This window comes from Heloderma suspectum, chromosome 9, assembly GCF_057233095.1.
Source record: "Heloderma suspectum isolate Gila_16-S chromosome 9, 16-S_ref, whole genome shotgun sequence".
In the NCBI taxonomy this organism is placed as follows: domain Eukaryota; kingdom Metazoa; phylum Chordata; class Lepidosauria; order Squamata; family Helodermatidae; genus Heloderma; species Heloderma suspectum.
Genome location: NC_139466.1, coordinates 3468342 through 3487568, shown reverse-complemented (window position 1 = coordinate 3487568; position 19227 = coordinate 3468342). Strand labels below are relative to the sequence as shown.

Below are 19227 nucleotides of genomic sequence, written 5' to 3'. Positions count from 1 at the left end.
TGGGGCGTCTGCCTCGCTGGCATCTGATTTGTGAATTAAACAGGCGCTTTCAACAACAAGAAGAGGGCAGCCTAGGATCTTTACAACCGCCGTACACACAAGTCCAGGAAAAATACACCGCCTTACCACTGCTGCATCTTCTTGCTTACATTCTTTCTAAGGAATGCAAGAGAGAGAGAGTTCTATTTCATGCATCCAGAAAGGGAGGCAGCTCCTTTGTCCTGTCCATACCAGTGCCCTGTGGCTTAAGCAGCTGAAGATCTCACATTGTTTAAAACGTATCTGTGACTGATGAAAGATCTGGCGGCCAAAACGTTTTCCTCTTGCATATTTTCTTGCGAGGGAAGAAAGGGCTTTGCCTCAGCCAGGAAAGTGAGTCACCTCCTGATGGGTATTCCTTAGCCATGACCTAGAAATTTAGCTTCTAGCAGCTAGTTTTCCAAGAGATAGACATTTGCCAAGCTTTCTTTGGAGAAGGGGTATGTGTGTGTGTGTGTGTGTGTGTGTGTGAGTGAGAGAGAGAGAGAGAGAGAGAGAGAGAGTTAAATATAAGGCCTTGGATCAATAGAACTGCACAGAAGCACAATACAAAGTTCTGAATAGGTGGCACATTACTCCTGCAAGGCTTCATTAATACATCCAAAGTATAGCCAATATTTTGGAAGGGGTGTGGTCACATTGGTTCATGCTTTCATCTTTGGTGGGGAATGTTCTGCAGTGCAGGAGTTTTGGAACATGGTTGCTGTTTACTGTCAGGAACTTCTTCGCATGAGACCACTGTTAACTCCTAAAGCAATGTTGCTCCATCTTTTTGAAGTGAATGATTCTGGATAAAGGCCTTCTTGAGCAACTGTATACAGCTGCAAAGTCATGTAGAGCATTCACTGGAAGTCCCTAAAGCAACCAACCAAAGAGCAGGGGATTAATAAAATTTGGAAGGCCATGATATGGATAAACTTACTCAGCAAGTGCAGAGAGTAAGAAATCCTAAATGGAAGAATGATATTATGGTTTCCATTCATTTCCAATGTTGAGGCGCTTCGAACTTTGATAAAGTTCCAATGAAGTACAGTTGCCTGTATTTTTTTCTGATTAATATGCACAAACACACAACATGACAAACAGTTATGCACGCCCCTTGTATATGTTGTATAACTTGTATTTTTACTTTCATTAGATACTGAGCTCCTACTTAGGTAACTTTATTGTAGATGCTTCATAAGCACAGATGTTCTAAACTGAGATTTATAATTAGTGGACTCCTTTGTTTCTTTAGTGATTTTGATTTATTATTCTGTACCTGTGGCAAATTCTTAAAGTGATGGGAGTACCAGACCACCTTACCTGTCTCCTGAGAAACCTGTACGAGGGTCAAGAAGCAACAGTAAGAACCAGACATGGAACAACCGAGTGGTTCAAAATTGGGAAAGGAGTACAACAAGGCTGCATATTGTCACCCTGCTTATTTAACTTATATGCAGAGTACATCATGAGAAACGCCGGGTTGGATGACTCACAGGTCGGAATTAAGATTGCCGGGAGAATTATCAACAACCTCCGATATGCAGACGATACCACCCTAATGGCAGAAAGCGAAGAGGATCTCAAGAGCCTCTTGTTGAGGGTGAAAGAGGAGAGTGCAAAAGCTGGTTTGAAACTCAACATTAAAAAAACTAAGATCATGGCATCTGGCCCCATCACTTCCTGGCATATAGAAGGGGAAGAAATGGAAGCAGTGACAGATTTTACTTTCTTGGGCTCCAAGATCACCGCAGACGGTGACTGTAGCCATGGAATTAAAAGACGCTTGCTCCTTGGGAGGAAAGCTATGGCAAACCTAGACAGCATAGTAAGAAGCAGAGACATCACCTTGCCGACAAAGGTCCGTCTAATCAAAGCTATGGTTTTCCCAGTAGTGATGGATGGCTGTGAGAGCTGGACTCTAAGGAAGGCTGAGTGCCGAAGAATCAATGCTTTCAAACTGTGGTGCTGGAGAAGACTCTTACGAGTCCCCTGGACTGCAAGGAGGTCCAATCAGTCAATCCTAAAGGAAATCAACCCTGAGTGCTCCTTGGAAGGACAGATACTGAAGCTGAAGCTCAGATATTTTGGCCACATAATGCGAAGCGAAAACTCTCTGGAAGAGACCCTGATGCTGGGAAAGACTGAAGGCAAAAGGAGAAGGGGACGACAAGAGGATGAGATGGCTAGATAGCATCACCGATGCAACGAATATGAACTTGAGCACACTCCGGGAGAGAGCAGAGGACAGGAAGGCCTGGCGTGCTATGGTCCAGGGGGTCACGAAGAGTTGGACACGACTGAACGACTGAACAACATCAACATTCTTTTTATTGACTTTAGTTTGTTAACCTTATTTTGAAATAAAATTTCATGAGGGAAAAAAAGAGAACTCCATAGATTTCAGCAGCCTTCCTCAAGTTGGGTCAGGTTCAGACTACAACTCCTGTTAGCCTCAGCCAGCATGGCCAATGGTCAGGGACAATGGGAGTTGTAGTCCACAAACGTTTGGAAGGACCCAGGTTGGGGAAGGTGGAATTCAGCATGTGCAATGGGGATTTCCTGCCCCCTGCTCCTGCTGCAGACTATCGACCACCCACACCAAAAAGTCATTCTTGGGGGCTTTGGAGCATTCTTGCTCCATATGAGATATGGGCCATCTCTGGGCTCAATTCAAAGTGCTGGTATAGGCCAAAGGTAGATCTCCAGATGTTTTGGACTTCAACTCCCAGGAGCCCCTGCCAGCGTGGCCAATGTTCAGGAATGCTGGGAGCTGAAGTCCAAAATATCTGGAGATCTACTTTCTGCCCACTCCTGCTCTAAACAGTTTTGGGCCAGGTTACCTGAAGGATCATCTCCTGGGGCTCTTCTCTAGGTGCTCCCAACGAATGAGGTGAGGTGAGTGGCTATTGAAGAGAGAGCTTTTTCAGTGGTGGCACCCCAGTTGTGGAATGCTCTCCCCAGAGAGGCTCACCCGGCACCTACAGTGCGGCCTTTTCGGAACCAGGCCCTTATTATTTTCCCAGGCATTTTAATCCTTCAGCTTTAAAAGCATGTTAATGCTTTTTAGATCCTTGCACTACTGTTATACTCTCCTATTGGTTTTATTTTGTTTTGCAATGGTTCTAATTTGTTTTAGATTTTATATCATTTTTACTGTTATATTTTTGTATTTTATGGCTGTAACCTCTGTTTAGTGAACTGCTCAGGGAGCCTCAGCTACTGGGTGGTATAGAAGTGTAGTATATAAATACATAAACAAACACGTATGAGATGTGGCAGGGGGGTGGGACAAGAAATCGGTGGAGTCTGTTGGCCAAGTCAGAACCCTTGAACCTCTTTTTTTTTTTGTACCTGGGCCCCCTCCTACTTTTGGTTCAGAATGAACTCCAGCCCCATCAGAAAAGCACAGGTGATGGCAAAACATTGCCCATTCAAAACCTTGCAATGTCCTCCCAAGACCAAACGAGTCCTCCCAAGAATAGGGTTTGCACCAGCAAGGGCTTTCTCCTGGGTTCCTCTCCCAAACTCCACTCCCTGTGGAGCTGTAACTGATTCCCTCCAGCCCGCACTCTCTCTGCATTCACAAAAGGAGTTAAGACACATCTTTTTAACTTGGCTTTTTAAATTGCTGTGATGGATTTTACTGCTGTTTGCAATGTTTTACTATGTTTTTATTTGATCAGTTTTTACATTCTGAACTCTGTGTCAACCACCCTGGTTGCTTGGTCCCAGAAAGACAGTATAGAAATACAACAAAAAAATAATATATTGTGCATTTTTCTTGCACGCAGTAGCAGCTGCACATCAGGCCAACTCCCATATGAAAAAAACATGACATATGCAATGCTGCTTAAATAGCCCCTTGGAACTAATTCTTTACCTGAAAGGCAGAGACTTAGCTTGCTTCTGTATGAGATAAATGAAGAGGCAGGCAGAGAGACACACCTTGTGCATACTCCAGGTAAGTGAAGAGGGAGGCTTGAAGGTAGGGATGTCGGAGAATTTCTCCACGAATCTCCGGGAGGCCAAATGCCAATGCATTCGGCCACCCGAAATTGGTGGGGAAATTCTTCGACACCCCCCCCGCCCACCCCCCCGGGATGGGACTTACCTCTGTCGAATGTCCCTCTCGGCGGCGGGTCCCGGCGGCGTTTCAGCGGTGGTGGGGGTGGCGGCCGGTCTTCTGACCGGCCGCCGCCACCATTTCCCAGTAAAGTTAAAAAAAAAAAAAAAAGTGATAGGCTACGTAACGATTTACGTAGCCTATCACGGCTAGATTTTCAAAGTCAGCCGTGATAGGCTACGTAAATCTTTACGTAGCCTATCACGGCTGACTTTGGGGGGGGGGAAGCACGTACGCAAATGGCGGCGCCCATGGGCGCTGCCATTTGTGTTCCTTATTTGGGCATGGGTAGTCTACGACTTCACCAGACGGTCGACACCAAAATCAGATTGACTACATCCTTTGTAGCCAAAGGTGGCGGACATCTATGCAGTTGGTAAAAACAAGACCTGGAGCTGACTGTAGTTCAGATCACGAACTTCTTATTGCACAATTTAGAATCAGACTAAAGAGAATAGGGAAGACCTACAGATCAGTTGGATATGAGCTCACTAATATTCTTCATGAATATGCAGTGGAGGTGAAGAATAGATTTAAGGGACTAGATTTAGTAGATAGGGTCCCGGAAGAACTATGGACAGAAGTTCGCAACATTGTTCAGGAGGCGGCAACAAAACACGTCCCAAAGAAAAAGAAAACCAAGAAGGCAAGATGGCTGTCTGCTGAGACACTGGAAGCAGCCCAAGAAAGAAGGAAAGCAAAAGGCAACAGTGATAGAGGGAGATATGCCCAATTAAATGCAAAATTCCAGAGGTTAGCCAGAAGAGATAAGGAATTATTTTTAAACAAGCAATGCGTGGAAATGGAAGAAGATAATAGAATAGGAAGGACAAGAGACCTCTTCCAGAAAATTAGAAACATCGGAGGTAAACTCCAGGCAAAAATGGGTATGATCAAAAACAAAGATGGCAAGGACCTAACAGAAGCAGAAGAGAGCAAGAAAAGGGGGCAAGAATATACGGAAGATCTCTATAGGAAGTATAATAATCGCGGGGATAGATTTGACGGTGTGGTCAGTGAGCTAGAGCCAGACATCCTGAAGAGTGAGGTTGAGTGGGCCTTAAGAAGCATTGCTAATAACAAGGCAGCAGGAGATGACGGTATCCCAGCTGAACTGTTTAAAATCTTGCAAGATGATACTGTCAAAGTGATGCATGCCATATGCCAGCAAATTTGGAAAACACAAGAATGGCCAACAGATTGGAAAAAATCAACCTATATCCCCATACCAAAAAAGGGAAGCACCAAAGAATGTTCAAACTATCGAACAGTGGCACTTATTTCACATGCCAGTAAGGTAATGCTCAAGGTCTTGCAAGGTAGACTCCAGCAATTCATGAAACGAGAATTGCCAGATGCACAAGCTGGGCTTAGAAAAGGCAGAGGAACTAGAGATCAAATTGCCAGTATCTGCTGGATAATGGAGAAAACCAGGGAGTTTCAGAAAAACATCTATTTCTGTTTTATTGACTATTCTAAAGCCTTTGACTGTGTGGATCATCACAAATTGTGGCAAGTTCTTGGTGGTATGGGGATACCAAGTCATCTTGTCTGCCTCCTGAGGAATCTGTATAACGACCAAGTAGCAACAGTAAGAACAGACCACAGATCTGGTTTAAGATTGGGAAAGGAGTACGGCAGGGTTGCATACTCTCACCCTACCTATTCAACCTGTACACAGAACACATCATGCGACGTGCTGGGCTTGATGAAGCCAAGGCTGGAGTTAAAATCGCTGGAAGAAACATTAACAATCTCCGATATGCAGATGATACCACTTTGATGGCTGAAAGTAAGGAGGAGCTGAGGAACCTCATGACGAGGGTGAAAGAAGAAAGTGCAAAAGCTGGGTTGCAGTTAAACCTCAAAAAAAAACAAGATTATGGCAACCAGCTTGATTGATCACTGGCAAGTAGAGGGAGAAATCGTGGAGGCAGTGACAGACTTTGGCTTTCTAGGTGCAAAGATTACTGCAGACGCTGACTACAGCCAGGAAATCAGAAGACGTTTACTTCTTGGGAGGACAGCAATGACAAATCTTGATAAAATAGCTAAGAGCAGAGACATCACACTGACTACAAAGCTCCGCATAGTTAAAAGCAATGGTATTCCCCATAGTAACCTATGGCTGCGAGAGCTGGACCATAAGGAATGCTGAGCGAAGGAAGATAGATGCTTTTGAACTGTGGTGCTGGAGGAAAATTCTGAGAGTGCCTTGTACTGCAAGAAGGTCAAACTAGTCCATACTCCAGGAAATAAAGCCAGACTGCTCACTTGAGGGAAAGATATTAAAGGCAAAACTGAAGTACTTTGGCCAGGTAATGAGAAGACAGGATACGCTGGAGAAGATGCTGATGCTAGGGAAAGTGGAAGGCAAAAGGAAGAGGGGCCATCCAAGCGCAAGATGGATGGATGATATTCTGGAGGTGACAGACTTGACCTTGGGGGAGCTGGGGGTAGCGACAGCCAACAGGAAGCTCTGGCGTGGGCTGGTCCATGAAGTCATGAAGAGTTGGAAGCGACTGAACGAATAAACAACAACAACATTCATTATTCCACGGCTGGGCAGATACTAGGATTGCAGGATTTACTTCGTGTGTTTTTTTCCCCTGGAATGCCAAGATCCACCAACTGGTGCAAAAGACACGTATTTAGAATTGAAAAATTGTGAGCCCAGGAATTTGTTTTGAATTGTTGTTTATTCGCTCAGTCGCTTCCGACTCTTTGTGACTTCATGGACCAGCCCACGCCAGAGCTTCCTGTCGGCCGTCGCCACCCCCAGCTCCCCCAAGGTCGAGTCCGTCACCTCCAGAATATCATCCATCCATCTTGCCCTTGGTGGGCCCGTCTTCCTTTTGCCTTCCACTTTCCCTAGCATCAGCATCTTCTCCAGGGTATCCTGTTTTCTCATTATGTGGCCAAAGTACCTCAGTTTTGCCTTTAAGATCATCCCCTCAAGTGCGCAGTCTAGCTTTAATTCCTGGAGTATGGACTGGTTTGATCTTCTTGCAGTCCAAGGCACTCTCAGAATTTTCCTCCAGCACCACAGTTCAAAAGCATCTATCTTCCTTCGCTCAGCCTTCCTTATGGTCCAGCTCTTGCAGCCATAGGTTAATAGGGGGAATACCATTGCTTTAACTATGCGGACCTTTGTTGTCAGTGTGATGTCTCCGCTCTTCACTATTTTATCAAGATTTGTCATACCAGAACTGAATGGGGTTCATATTCCTTCCACACAAAAACCAATGCTGGGTTACCCAAGGCTTTCTTCATTTCAGCAGTACAATTTGGAGTGCAATCCTATGCAAGTTTAGATGGAAAAAATTCTTACAACTTCCAGCACTCCCCAGCCAGCTTAGCTGGCTGAGGAATGCTGGGAGTTGTAGGCCTTTTTCCATCTAAACATGCATAGGATTGCACCCTTAGGGTGTGAAAGAGGGGGTTCATTTTGTTGTTACTATTGCTAGACATTTGGGAGTCAGAAATCCAACCCAGTCTACTGCATATCAACCAGAGATCTTCCAGTCGATCCCAATCTACCCTCTACCTACCCCTGCATTATTTTATACTGTAGAATAAATGCAAGGCTACATAGAATGTACATCCAAAGATGCTTTCCAAGCAGCCCCACAATTCACAACTAGAACAGTAGCCAAAACAGCCACCAAATGGAAGGCTTTGCTTTTCAAACGCTGCAGCAAGAGGAGAAACTCTTTTGCAAGGTCAGCCATCTCCAAATTGCATCCCCTTCTGTTCTTCACAAATGAGCCATCCAGAACAGGGCTTATCTACAGTGTAGGCGTACCATGTGGCTTTCCAGAGATTACAGGTCCCCATGGGATTATGCACACTGCCCTGTGGGTGTTGTCTCCTGCTGCTAAAAAAAAATCTGGGTAGACCGACAACTTTTGCTTCCCTTGGCCAAGTCACATGTGATTCAGGAGATCCATGATCCAGTCGCCTGATAATACACCTCCACCACCCACTGCAAGGCAACTATGAGGGCACTTCAATTTTGATGAGAGCAACAGTGTTGTGGGAGGGGATGTTTCACCCTTCACCCCTTGTGGGATTCACAATCTAAAGCCCCCCTTACAGCTATTAGATCTGTAGCAGAAAAAAGGATGGGCACACATTTATTTTTTCAGCTACAGTTCTAATAGCTTCATGGGGGGTTATTTAGAAGAGGAAAATGGCATGCAGGGAGGATTAAACACTTCCTTCCATGGGGCTGCTGCTCCCTAAGGCAGAATTTAAGTTTGCTTGTTTTTAAGTCAAGCAATCGAATCATAGGTCTTCTGCACCATATATGGGTTGGCCATGAAACAGAAGCTCATCTTTCTGGCCCAAACTTTCAAAAAATTCAGATAATCCAAGACTGTGAACTTTGGGTTACTGGAAGAGTAGCACTCTGTCTTTAAACTAAGAAACATTCACATATTAAAAAGTAAAAAACAAACCAAACAAAAAATGGCAATGCTGGTCCATGAGGGAAAACAAAAACAAAATCCACTTGGGCAATACATTTATTAGGACCAACCAAAATGCCACAAAAGCGTGCAAGCTTTTGAATTCTCCAGAACTCTTCAACAAGCTACATGGCACAAAAAGCAGGGGATGGGGTTAGAAACAGCAAAGTCCAAACATTTGGCCAGATGTTGTGGCCGTGAGGTCTGCAGTTTAGAACCTGTCTCAAATGTCTAGAATGAATGATAAAATGGAAGTACAAGAGTAGCTTGTGGGAGACCTGTTTTGAGGGAATCCTCACTTTAACACAGCATGTTACTCTCCAGTGCCTGTTCAGCTGTTTCTGGATAAAAAAAATAACTGGAATACTGTGTACAGTTCTGGTCACCACACCTAAAAAAAGATATTGTAGAGCTGGAAAAAGGCCAGAAAAGGGCAACTAAAATATCAAGGGGCTCAAGCATCTCCCCTATGAGAGAAGGTTACAACAGCTGGGACGGTTTAGCTTGGAAAAAAGGAGGGTGAGGGGAGACATGATAGAGGTGTACAAAATTATGCACAGTGTGGAGAATTTGGATAGGGAGACATTTTTCTCCCTCTCTCAAAATACGAGAACCCGGGTCATCCCATGAAGCTGATTGGTGGGAGATTCAGGGCAGATAAAAGGAAGGACTTGTTCAAACAGCACGTTGTTAAACTATGGCCACTAATTTGGACGGCTTTAAAAGGGGGCTGGACAAATTCCTGGAGGATAAAGCTGTTGATGGCTACTAGTCCTGATGGCTCTGAGCTACCAGTACCAGAGGAAGTGAGCCTACGTACACCAGCTACTGGGGAACATGGGTGGGGTGTGCTGTTGCACTCATGTCCTGCTTGTGGGTTCCTGGTCATTGTGTGAACAGCTGGCTGGCCATTGTGTGAACAGAATGCTGGACTAGATGGACCCTGGGTCTGATCCAGCAGGGCCCTTCTTATGTTCTTCACTCAGATTTGTTGGCAGTCGAGCATTAGGCAGGGAGCTAGCATATAGGAGTTAGGATTTCTGGGATGCTGAGATCAAGGATGTCAGCGCTGCTTCCACACTGACAGATCAGTAGAAGTCTGGCTTTGGGCCTTGAAGGGGCTCAAAGGCTGAGAATGGCAAGATCAAAAAGCATCATGAAAGGTAGTAAAACAGAAGCAACTTTGGATGTGCATCCGCCTTTGGGAATGGCAGGTGAAACCTTCAGAAGCAGCCAGGCTCACTTACACAGGCAGCACCAAGAGGCGATGACTCACAGGAAGTGACATCAGCATTCCTATGAAGATGCCAGCTTCCACTTCCCACGTGACTTTTCCAGCCATTCCCTGACAGGGAGAACTGGCAGAGGACTGGGTTTCATTGACACACCCAATTCACTTTCTGGAGCATGGCTGGGCAAGCTTAGTTTCTCTTGCAGAGCAGAGAACCACTCACTTGGTCTGTTTGCTTACACTCCCTGCTTTACTCAGCATACTCTTTTGTTCATTTGGAACAGTACAGTTCAAGATTCCTCAGTATCAGAGTCACAGGAACATAGGAAGGTGCCTTATACCAAGCCATCTAGCCCAGTATTGCCTACACTGACTGGCAACGATGGCTCTCCAGGGTTTCAGGCAGGATTCCTTCCTAGCCCTACCTGGAGATGCCGGGGATGGAACCTGGGACTGTCTGCATGCAAAAGTGGTTCAAACTTATGCCCCTGTCGTAAGTTTAGGAGGACTGTTCACCCTTATCCCAAGTGATGCTTTCCTTTCTTCTTCCAACAATGGCACAGAAGCAAGACGCATGCGAAGAGACTGTCCAACAAACCTGCAGCGGATGTATATTTGGTTTTCATTACGGGGAATGTTCTCATCTTCAGCTTTTCTCCACACACTTAGCCAGAGTTCTGAGATGTAGTAAAGCCAGTGACTCAGAGCTAAATTTAAAACGTGCCCCCTGCTTTGTTCAGCTTGTCAGCATCAGGAAATGAATGGGGCGAAAGAGCTTATTACAGACTCCAAGAAAGACATTTATCTGCATTGTGCTCAGATTATGCTTTTAGACCACAGTTCTATATTTCTCTAAGTTGAGAGAAAGGTTTCAAAACCCCAAAGAGGGGGAAAAACAACAGTACATTCAGGTTTTTCAAAGGTGGCAGGAATTCTTATCCTTTGCTTCGGCGTGTGCTAATGCAAATACTCTCAATACGATGACAACTGAGAAGAGGGCTGCCCACGCAGCTGGGACCTCTGCATACAGAGTATCACAGAGGCTAGCCCCCTCCAACAAGTCATTACCTCCCTGGTCCTTAATTTGCTGGAAACCTCTCCTTAGAAGAAGCCTGCTAGAGAAAAGGCCACTGGGGCCAAGCTGCAGAACACCAGGGATTCAAATATGCCCAAAGTGTGCTCAGTTTTGGAGACTGCTTCAAGAAGCCTTCACAGATGGCCAATTGCCGACTCCAAATTGACCAGGATAATGCTATTATGAGCATTTGGGGAGCGGAGAGTCTCCCCACAGGCATGGACTAAGGGTGGTAGCAATCAAGATAAACAAAGGGAAGGCTGTAGCTCAATGGTGGACCACATACTATGAATGAGGATTGGCCCATGTCTAATCTCTGGCATGACCTGAAGGATTGTCTCCTCTCATATACACCTGCCTGGACCCTAAGATCGCCTTCAGCGGTCCTTCTCTGGGAGCCCCCACCAAAGGAAGTGAGTGGGTGACTTCTAAGAGGGCCTTTTCTGTTGTGGCATCACAGTTGTGCAATGAACTTCCCAGACAGGTGTACTCTTTTCAGCATCAGGTGAAGAAGACCTTATTTTCCCAGGCATTTTTGTCTTTCAGTTTCTGTTGTTTTGAATCTGTTATTGTATTTTAAATCTTTGCATTGCTGCTAGGTTTTATTTTGGTTTTCATTTTTTATTTTATTGTGTAGTTTTACATTTCTTTCATATTGTATTTTATCATTTTGCATTTTAAGGTTTTAATTGCTGCCCAGAAAGCTTCATCTATTAGAAAGGTAATAAATAAATAATAACCACTTCAAAAAAGGATCAGGTCACAGGAGATGGGGAAAACCTCTGCTGGAGAGCCACTGAGTCATGGCAGTGGGTCAGATGAGCAAATTGCATGACCTGAAATGAGCCACCTTGCTATGTAATAGCTAAATGGGGATTTCAACCCAGAGAAGAACATACGAACATAAGAAGAGCCCTGCTGGATCAGACCAAGGGTCCATCTACTCCAGCATTCTGTTCATACAGTGGCCGACCAGCTGCCTTTGAGAAACGCACAAGCAGGACAAGAGCGCAACAGCACCCTCCTGCCCATGTTCCCCAGCAACTGGTGTACATAGCCACTTTGCCTCTGATACTGCAGGAAGCACATAGCCATCAGGACTAGCAGCCATTGATAGCCTTCTTCTCCATGAATGTGTCCAATCCTCTTTTAAAGCGATCCAAAGGCACTCTGTGAAGAAGTATCGGTATGTCAGATCCAATATTTTATCCCCTGGACCGGCCTTCCCCAACCTGGTGCCCTCCAGATGTGTTTTGAGTACAGCTCCCATCATCCTCAGCCAACCCGCAGAACCTGGGGATTAGATGATGGGAGATGTAGTCCCACACATCTGGAGGGCTTCATGTTAGGGAAGGTTTCCCTGGATCATGGTTGTTTTCAAGCACCCTTTGGTTTTTAAAGTTTTCATTGCCTACCAAGAAAAACAAGCAAGAATTCCTATAGCATGAAGACATCCAGTAACGTTTTCCCCCACTGGTCTTTGGACACACATCTCAAGATTATGTTGAAAAGCCCATGGCAACTGTGTCACCAACTATGTGCTGAACAGGACACAGCAGTAATTAGAAGAGGGGGAATTCAACTTTAATCTTGAGTGGGAGTAACCAAAAACCTATTGGTTCCCCCACCCCCCGCAAAACACCAAATTGGCAAATACCTATATGCAGAGTCACAGACTTCACGTCTCAAGAAGAATTTGGAGGAGAATGACTGGGTGGCAAGAAAGCCATATTAAGTTGCTAAGCAGAAAGCAAATGACTGTAATCATCTAAAAAGACAGGATACCCACCAGGGACAATAGCTGTGTCTTCAGATGAGTCAGGCCAGTTGCCACAGGAGGCCAGTTATGCAATACAGGGAGGGAGAGTTGGGAAATGCATCACCAACAGTATGTTTCCGTAAGAGGTCATGTAGGAGGTGGATTTCATGCTCTCGCTCAAGTATTTATCTTTGTAAAGGCAGGCAAGAGGCCCTTACCTGCCAGAGCAGGTACCTGTCACTTATTTGTAGAAGCGTGCCTATCTCTCTCCGAAACGGGATCTCAAGAACATGAGAAGCAGGGGAGCGTAATAAAAGTCAACTCCTCCAAAGTGAGCTGGCATTGTAACAACCTTCTGGGCATAACTGTCCTGCTAGACTAACACTACGGATAGAAGCTCACTTTGCAGACCACTTCTTTCCTTTGCTACCCAGTCACAACCTTTTAGGGCATTGCCAGCAGACATTTACTCATTTTTCTCCTCTCTGCAAAGGATGTCTGCATCTCACACTCCACATGAACACTCAATTCCCCCACAATTACAAGTGCATTTTTCTTTGTTTTATTAAAATGTTTTTGAACAGCAGGTACTTCCTCCCTTCCACATATGCAATTACACTTGTCTAAAAAATTATTTAAAGAGTGAAATCGATTAGTTAGTCTCGTATAGTCAGTTTCACCAAAGCCCTAGTTCTCACAAACATCAGATGAGGTGGTAAATCTGTGTCTGGACAGTACCACTTCAGATTGCAGTTGGGGACTCCCCTGATGGAATGCTCTTCTATGAAAAACAAATCCCTTCTACAAAACAACACTTGCATATCAGGGAGATGGGTTCTAGCTTAGCCTTGACAGAAATTTCCTTTCTGCATGTCATCAAGCAAGCCTTCGCCTACAGTCTGAAGTGGTACAGTCCAGACAGGATTACCACTTCATCTGTGATCTCTGAGGAATAGGTCAAAATGAACAAGTCTTTTATTTGTTTGTTACATTTATATCCTCTCTTTTCTTCAAGGAGCCCAAGGTGGTATACATGGCCCTCCCCCTCTCCATTTTATCCTCACTACAACCCTGTGAGGTAGGATAGGCTGAGAGCCGGTGACTGGCCGAAAGTCACCCAGTGAGTTTCATGGCCAAGTGAGGACCTGAACCCGGGTCTCCCCAGTCACCGTCCAACACTCAAACCACTACACCACACCGCAAAGCAGGATGCCCGGGCTTTCACTGCCAGACATACTACTTTGCAGCACTCTGTCATGCTTTATTTACTGCAACGACAGCTGTAACAAGGCTAACTTGACTTCTTTGGGGGTAGGCAGAGGATGAACAGAGCAAGTATACATGAGCTTCCAAATATTTGTGCCTGGAGCTTGCTCATAGAATGTCCACCCCCTTAAGTGCAGGTCAGCCTCGAACCCTCCAGATACGTTGGACTGCATCCGCCACCATTCCTAGCCAGCATGGCCACTGATAAATGATGAATAATGGCAGTCTAACACATGTGGAGGGAACCTGGTTGGGGAAGGTATTCAGACTAGCCCCCTCTAAGATAAGAGAGTCTGGAATCTCTCCGATCCCATACCTGGAAAGTGTGTAAAATTATCCGTCAACCCTTTTTAAAGCCACAGTGTGCTTGGAATCTGTTCCCCCATCCCCATGTATTTATCGCAAGGAAAGCTAAGTAAGAGGGAGAGTTCCAAAAAATCTCTCAGCTTGGTTGAACAACAGACCTCAAGAGCACAGGTCAGGCAATGCCAAACAAATAGCCAGCCTGAACAGTGCAAATTGCTGCACCATTACTGGATTCTCCAGGCATCTTCAAAACAAAAATGAAATATATCAGTGGCTGACCACTGGCCATGAAGGATGGAGCTCATGGGAGTTGAAGTCCAAAATATCTGTTGGGCAACAGGTTGGGGAAGGCTACCTTAACGCCTGGCATGTCAGCTTCCCAGTAGTGTCTGGATCACCTTAACGCTTTGCATGTCAACTTCCCAGTAGCGTCGTTTGCTGCTGCTAAAAACAGAAGACTGGACTAGACGGACCTTTGGTCTGGTTCAGCAAGGCACTTGATACTTCTTAAAGTCTTTTAACATGCTAGTGACTCACATACAAAACCCTTACATCCTACTCATTCATTCAAGAATCATATTGTTGGGGCTTACACACTTCCCATTTATTCAGAATCTCTTCCAAACCAGGAAAAAAAGAGAGGAAGAACAAGGCAAAGCAGAGAAGAGCAGCTGATATTCCAGCAAAACAGAATTACCTGGACACTCCCATTATGAAGGAGAAACAGCTAACGTTTAACTTGCCTCCTTGAATTACCTTAGCCCAGAAGTACCTGATGTCTTTCTGAAGCTTTTTAAGTCCACGCTGTTCAGAATCCTCTGCAGATATGGGAACACAGTATAAATGGCTACTTACTTTACAGGAGAGGATGTTATTTTTTGCAATAACCCGAGCTGGGTGTGCCTCACCCAGTGAGGCCAAAATAACCATTATGTTCCAAAAAGACTGATGTCTGGCGACCTTTATTTATAGATCCACATCTTCTGTTATTTAGCAAAAGTGATCTCACTTCTTTGGGGTTTTTAAAATACAATAACATCTGCAGAAGAACCGACAAGGAGGAAAATCCATTCACCCTATGGTATTTCTTGGCTGCAGGAAGGTGGGGAGCGTGGACAGCTCAGAATTAGCAAGTACTTCTTTGTTTTGGGTAGTGTATTTTCTCTTCTTTTTGAAGTAAAACAAAAATGCTACCAGTATTAAGTCTAACCCCTTCAAAGCAGAATAAAAACAAGCCCTAATCAATCATATTTTCAGAGCTGACACCATCCTTCTTTGTATGTAGAAAGGGCTTGCAAATAGTCAATTGTGGCAAGTACAGTAAAGTTACACAAAAGGGGCTTCTGTAAACCAGAAGATCATTGGCTCTTTCCCCCTTCCCTTTCGAGCTGCTGATGTGCCCCCAAATGACTAAGAGAGGCATATATGGAGACCAGGTGGATAAGAATTCTTACAGTCCAGTAATCTTTTGTTGACTTCTTTGCAAAACCAATGTTCACAATCCACAGGGTATTTCTCTTGTGCAAGCCACATTAAATAAGTGCATTGTGCAGGAGCATGCTAATGTTCTTAATGCAGGCTCATCCTTTTTCAGTGAGGCCTGCACAAATAAAATGACCCAAGGAAAAATTAAACCACATCATTTCTTGTCTGATATGACTCATTATTCCAACCATTCCCCATGTAGCGCCCTACAGGTCTACAACTTCCATCTTCTCCAAGCAGCATGGCCAGTGTCTCAAAATGATGGAAGTTATAGTGCAACACATCGGGAAAGTGCCACAGTTGGTTAAAATCAAACGTACTTTGAGATATAACCCACTAAAATCAATAGCACATACTTCCAAGTTGAGGATCTGGGTATTCAAAACATGCCTGGGTTAATTAGCTGTGAAAGAAACTGGCACATAAAATAACCCAAGCGTGTACAGGTCCGTTTGAGGGTTTGTGCCAAACTGAATCCATGGATAGGTGTTCAGTGTTACAGAAACATCTGAAACTGCCCTTAGAGCAACATATCCAAGCTGCTTGCCACAAATTAACCAAATCTGACAGGTGCAGATGTAGAGTCGCATTTTCCATGTATTGACAGGAGATATCTGTACATAAAATGTCTCTCCAAGGCAGCAATAACAAATGCAAATAGAATCCTCCCTGTGTATTCACAAACCTGGAGCTTTCTCAGACCTGGAGAAGGGAAGCACAGGGACACCAACAACAGCTGATGTCAAACTGACAGGAGAAGGGGAAATGACATCTACTTAATAAAAAGCAATCCTGGCACACGGAGACTTAACTGACACTCCTGCATAACCATGAGAAATCACCATTTGTTATTATTCGTAATGTATTCCTTGCTCTCACTCAGATTAGACTTACCACAGTTTGGAGTAAGATCCATATGCAGAATACATCTATACATTTAAAACCCCACCCATTCATACTTCTTAGTTTAAAACCTGCCCAGATAAACACTGGATTGTTGACTGTCTGGTTTTATTTTATTTTGCACTTTGATACATTATTTTATTTTGCACTATTTTATTTTGCACTTCTTTAAAGATGCTTTTGGGGAAAGTACTATAATATTCTATAAATAAGAATTGTTTAAAACTCCTTGGAAAGTTACTGTCAGGAGGCGCCCTAGCAGCCTCTTTCAGTAGACTCCAATAGCCAACTCAAGACACAGATGAAAGGATTCTTTTCAAGGCTTTAATCCTTTTACAACTTAATGACTCTTTCAGATGCTAATCATCAGCGACTAAGCAAGGAACAGCAGAGTGGCCTATGCTCCGAGTAGGCATTTGAAGGAGAGTTACTTGCAGACCCTGAACTTATGGGCTAGGGAGAGATCCTCCCTCTTTCCCTTGGGTCCGCGGGAGGCGGCTGTTGCTTGCGCACCAAACGGGCGCTACGCCTCCTTTCCGCGCCCTCCATCGCTCGTCGCTCCCTGCTCCCTGCGTCGAGCGTCTAGCAAGCCCCGTTCCCGCACTTTCTCACTGCTAGGATCACTATCTATCTCAGGAATGCCGGCAGGAGGAATCTCTGCCAGCTGCTGTGCCCATGAGGGATGAGCTGGCTCCTCTCCCACGGATTGCTGATCCTCTTCAGAATCAGAACTGCTCTGGGATTCTATCGGCTCAGTTTCCACCCTGACAGTTACTCAGGACTGGCATTTGGATGGCCCGTCCAGGAGTTCTTAAGCTGGGGAGAAGCCACCAGGAATGCGTCCCTAAATGACCTCACCATTTATACTTAGCAAAGCAAGAAATACTATCAGGAAGCCAAAACAGACAATGAAAAGCATGACAATGAAAAAAATTCCATTTCATTTCAATGTATTTTGCACAGAAGACATGCCTAGTAGATAGTGCCTAGGCTTTTCAAAAGTCCACCAAAAGATACAAATTCTTACTGGCTGGCTATCCATGTGAACCTATGTGAGATGTTCAGGGTTGATGGAGAAATCTCTGAATGATGCCCTATAAGTTAATCAGGACCTTGGAGAACTGATATAGCAAGCTCTTAGACCCGATCCCATCACCAGCTGGGCTGTTACATCTACAGCCGTTTCTAAAAAGTCTTTAATGTCACCTGAACTTAGAATGTATGACAGTGGTCAAATCTAGGAAGCGTCAAAAAGGCATGAGCACATGGCTTGTTGTTTCAGAGTTCACTGTTCCAGAATTTTTTTTTTTATCTTAAGCAGGTGAGTGGAACAATTCTTGATTGACAACTGAATTACTCCTGGCAATCACATCTGAATTAAGCTTTGATCCCCAGAAGCAAGTAAAATATACTACTTCCCATGCATAGAGCACCCATTTAGGCACTTGCTAGGCAGAGGTCAGCACTTCCTACCTTCTTTTCAAGTCCCAAGATGAATGAAAATGGCATTTTCTTTTTGTGCACTTGTGATGCTGGAGTTCTGAGGCATTTGGGTTTTAATTTAGAGCATCACGCCTTCCAAGTCAATCATTTATGAATGTCACTGCCAAGATGGCATAGAAAGAACGCAAGTCAGCATATGCTACTGTGTAGCGTGTGTCAAAACAGTAACAACACATGTATATCATGACGCAGCTGTTTGCAACATTTGTTGAGGGGAGCGGGAGGAGAACTTTTTTGAACATTTGCTGAAAAAGGGTGGGTGGGAAGAGAACTTCTGATACATCATTAAGTCAACAAGTTAACCATCCTACCCTATGGAGTTAAGGATTTATAAAGCATATGGTTGGGCAGCTGCTTTGCCTAATGAGCATCATCCCATGATGCTGTTAAGAAATTCAGAACCTGAGAAGGTTCATTTGGACAGGTGCCCTGTGCAAAAAAACCTGCTTGAAAATCCACCAAACAATGCCTGCTATTGCAAATCTTGTTCACGGCAGCTGTCCCACTGCATATCCCACTGAAATAAGCAGACACTGGGAAGATGCAAAACAAAATACTTGGTTTAATTTGTGCTACACCATAAAAGAAGCATGTTGGCCTCAGCACAAGCCTGCAAGGTTGGTTAGGCTGAGGTAGTGGCTTGCCCAAAACCACCCCGTGAGTGAGTTAGGTCTAGGAGTGAATAATTCCTTGGCTTAGAATTCTTTAACTCAAAGGGCATGTCTTTTGCCCCTGGCTCTGCCCACCTGTTCTCTAGGTACTGTACCACAGCAGAGGTCCGCTAGCTTGCAGCCCTTACTTTCCTTAGTCCATACAGCTTCCTGAAACGTTAACGTTTTCCACCCGTTTCTGACAGTGGCTACAGCTACTTGCTTTAGCAGACTGTTCTTGTCAGAGGTGACAGGAAGGGAGGTTGAGAGAAATGTAGCATAACCTCCTTTCTTATGAGCTCCTACAAAGAAAATTAACCGCTCAGTTGAATCAACAGTAAAGCATATCAAAGGAAAGCTCTGCACATCTACACATTCGGCACACTGCCTGGCAGCTGCCTTCGTCACAATTCCAGTTCAAGACACAGAACAG

At 44.6% G+C, this 19227-nt stretch overlaps 1 protein-coding gene across 5 annotated transcripts in view; it reads right to left on the bottom strand.

The window, feature by feature from the left end:
• The window catches only part of PLS3 (plastin 3), a 73137-nt gene that overhangs the window by 44355 nt on the left and 9555 nt on the right, over nucleotides 1-19227 (bottom strand). The window contains exon 1 of one of the 5 annotated variants that reach the window (XM_084813552.1): nucleotides 127-386. The exons of 3 other annotated variants lie outside the window; for them this stretch is intronic. The gene's annotated coding sequence lies outside the window, so the exon portion shown is untranslated. Of the gene's footprint in view, nucleotides 1-126; nucleotides 387-19227 lie in introns of those variants that run through there. One more of the 5 variants, XM_084813553.1, reaches the window with a different exon arrangement.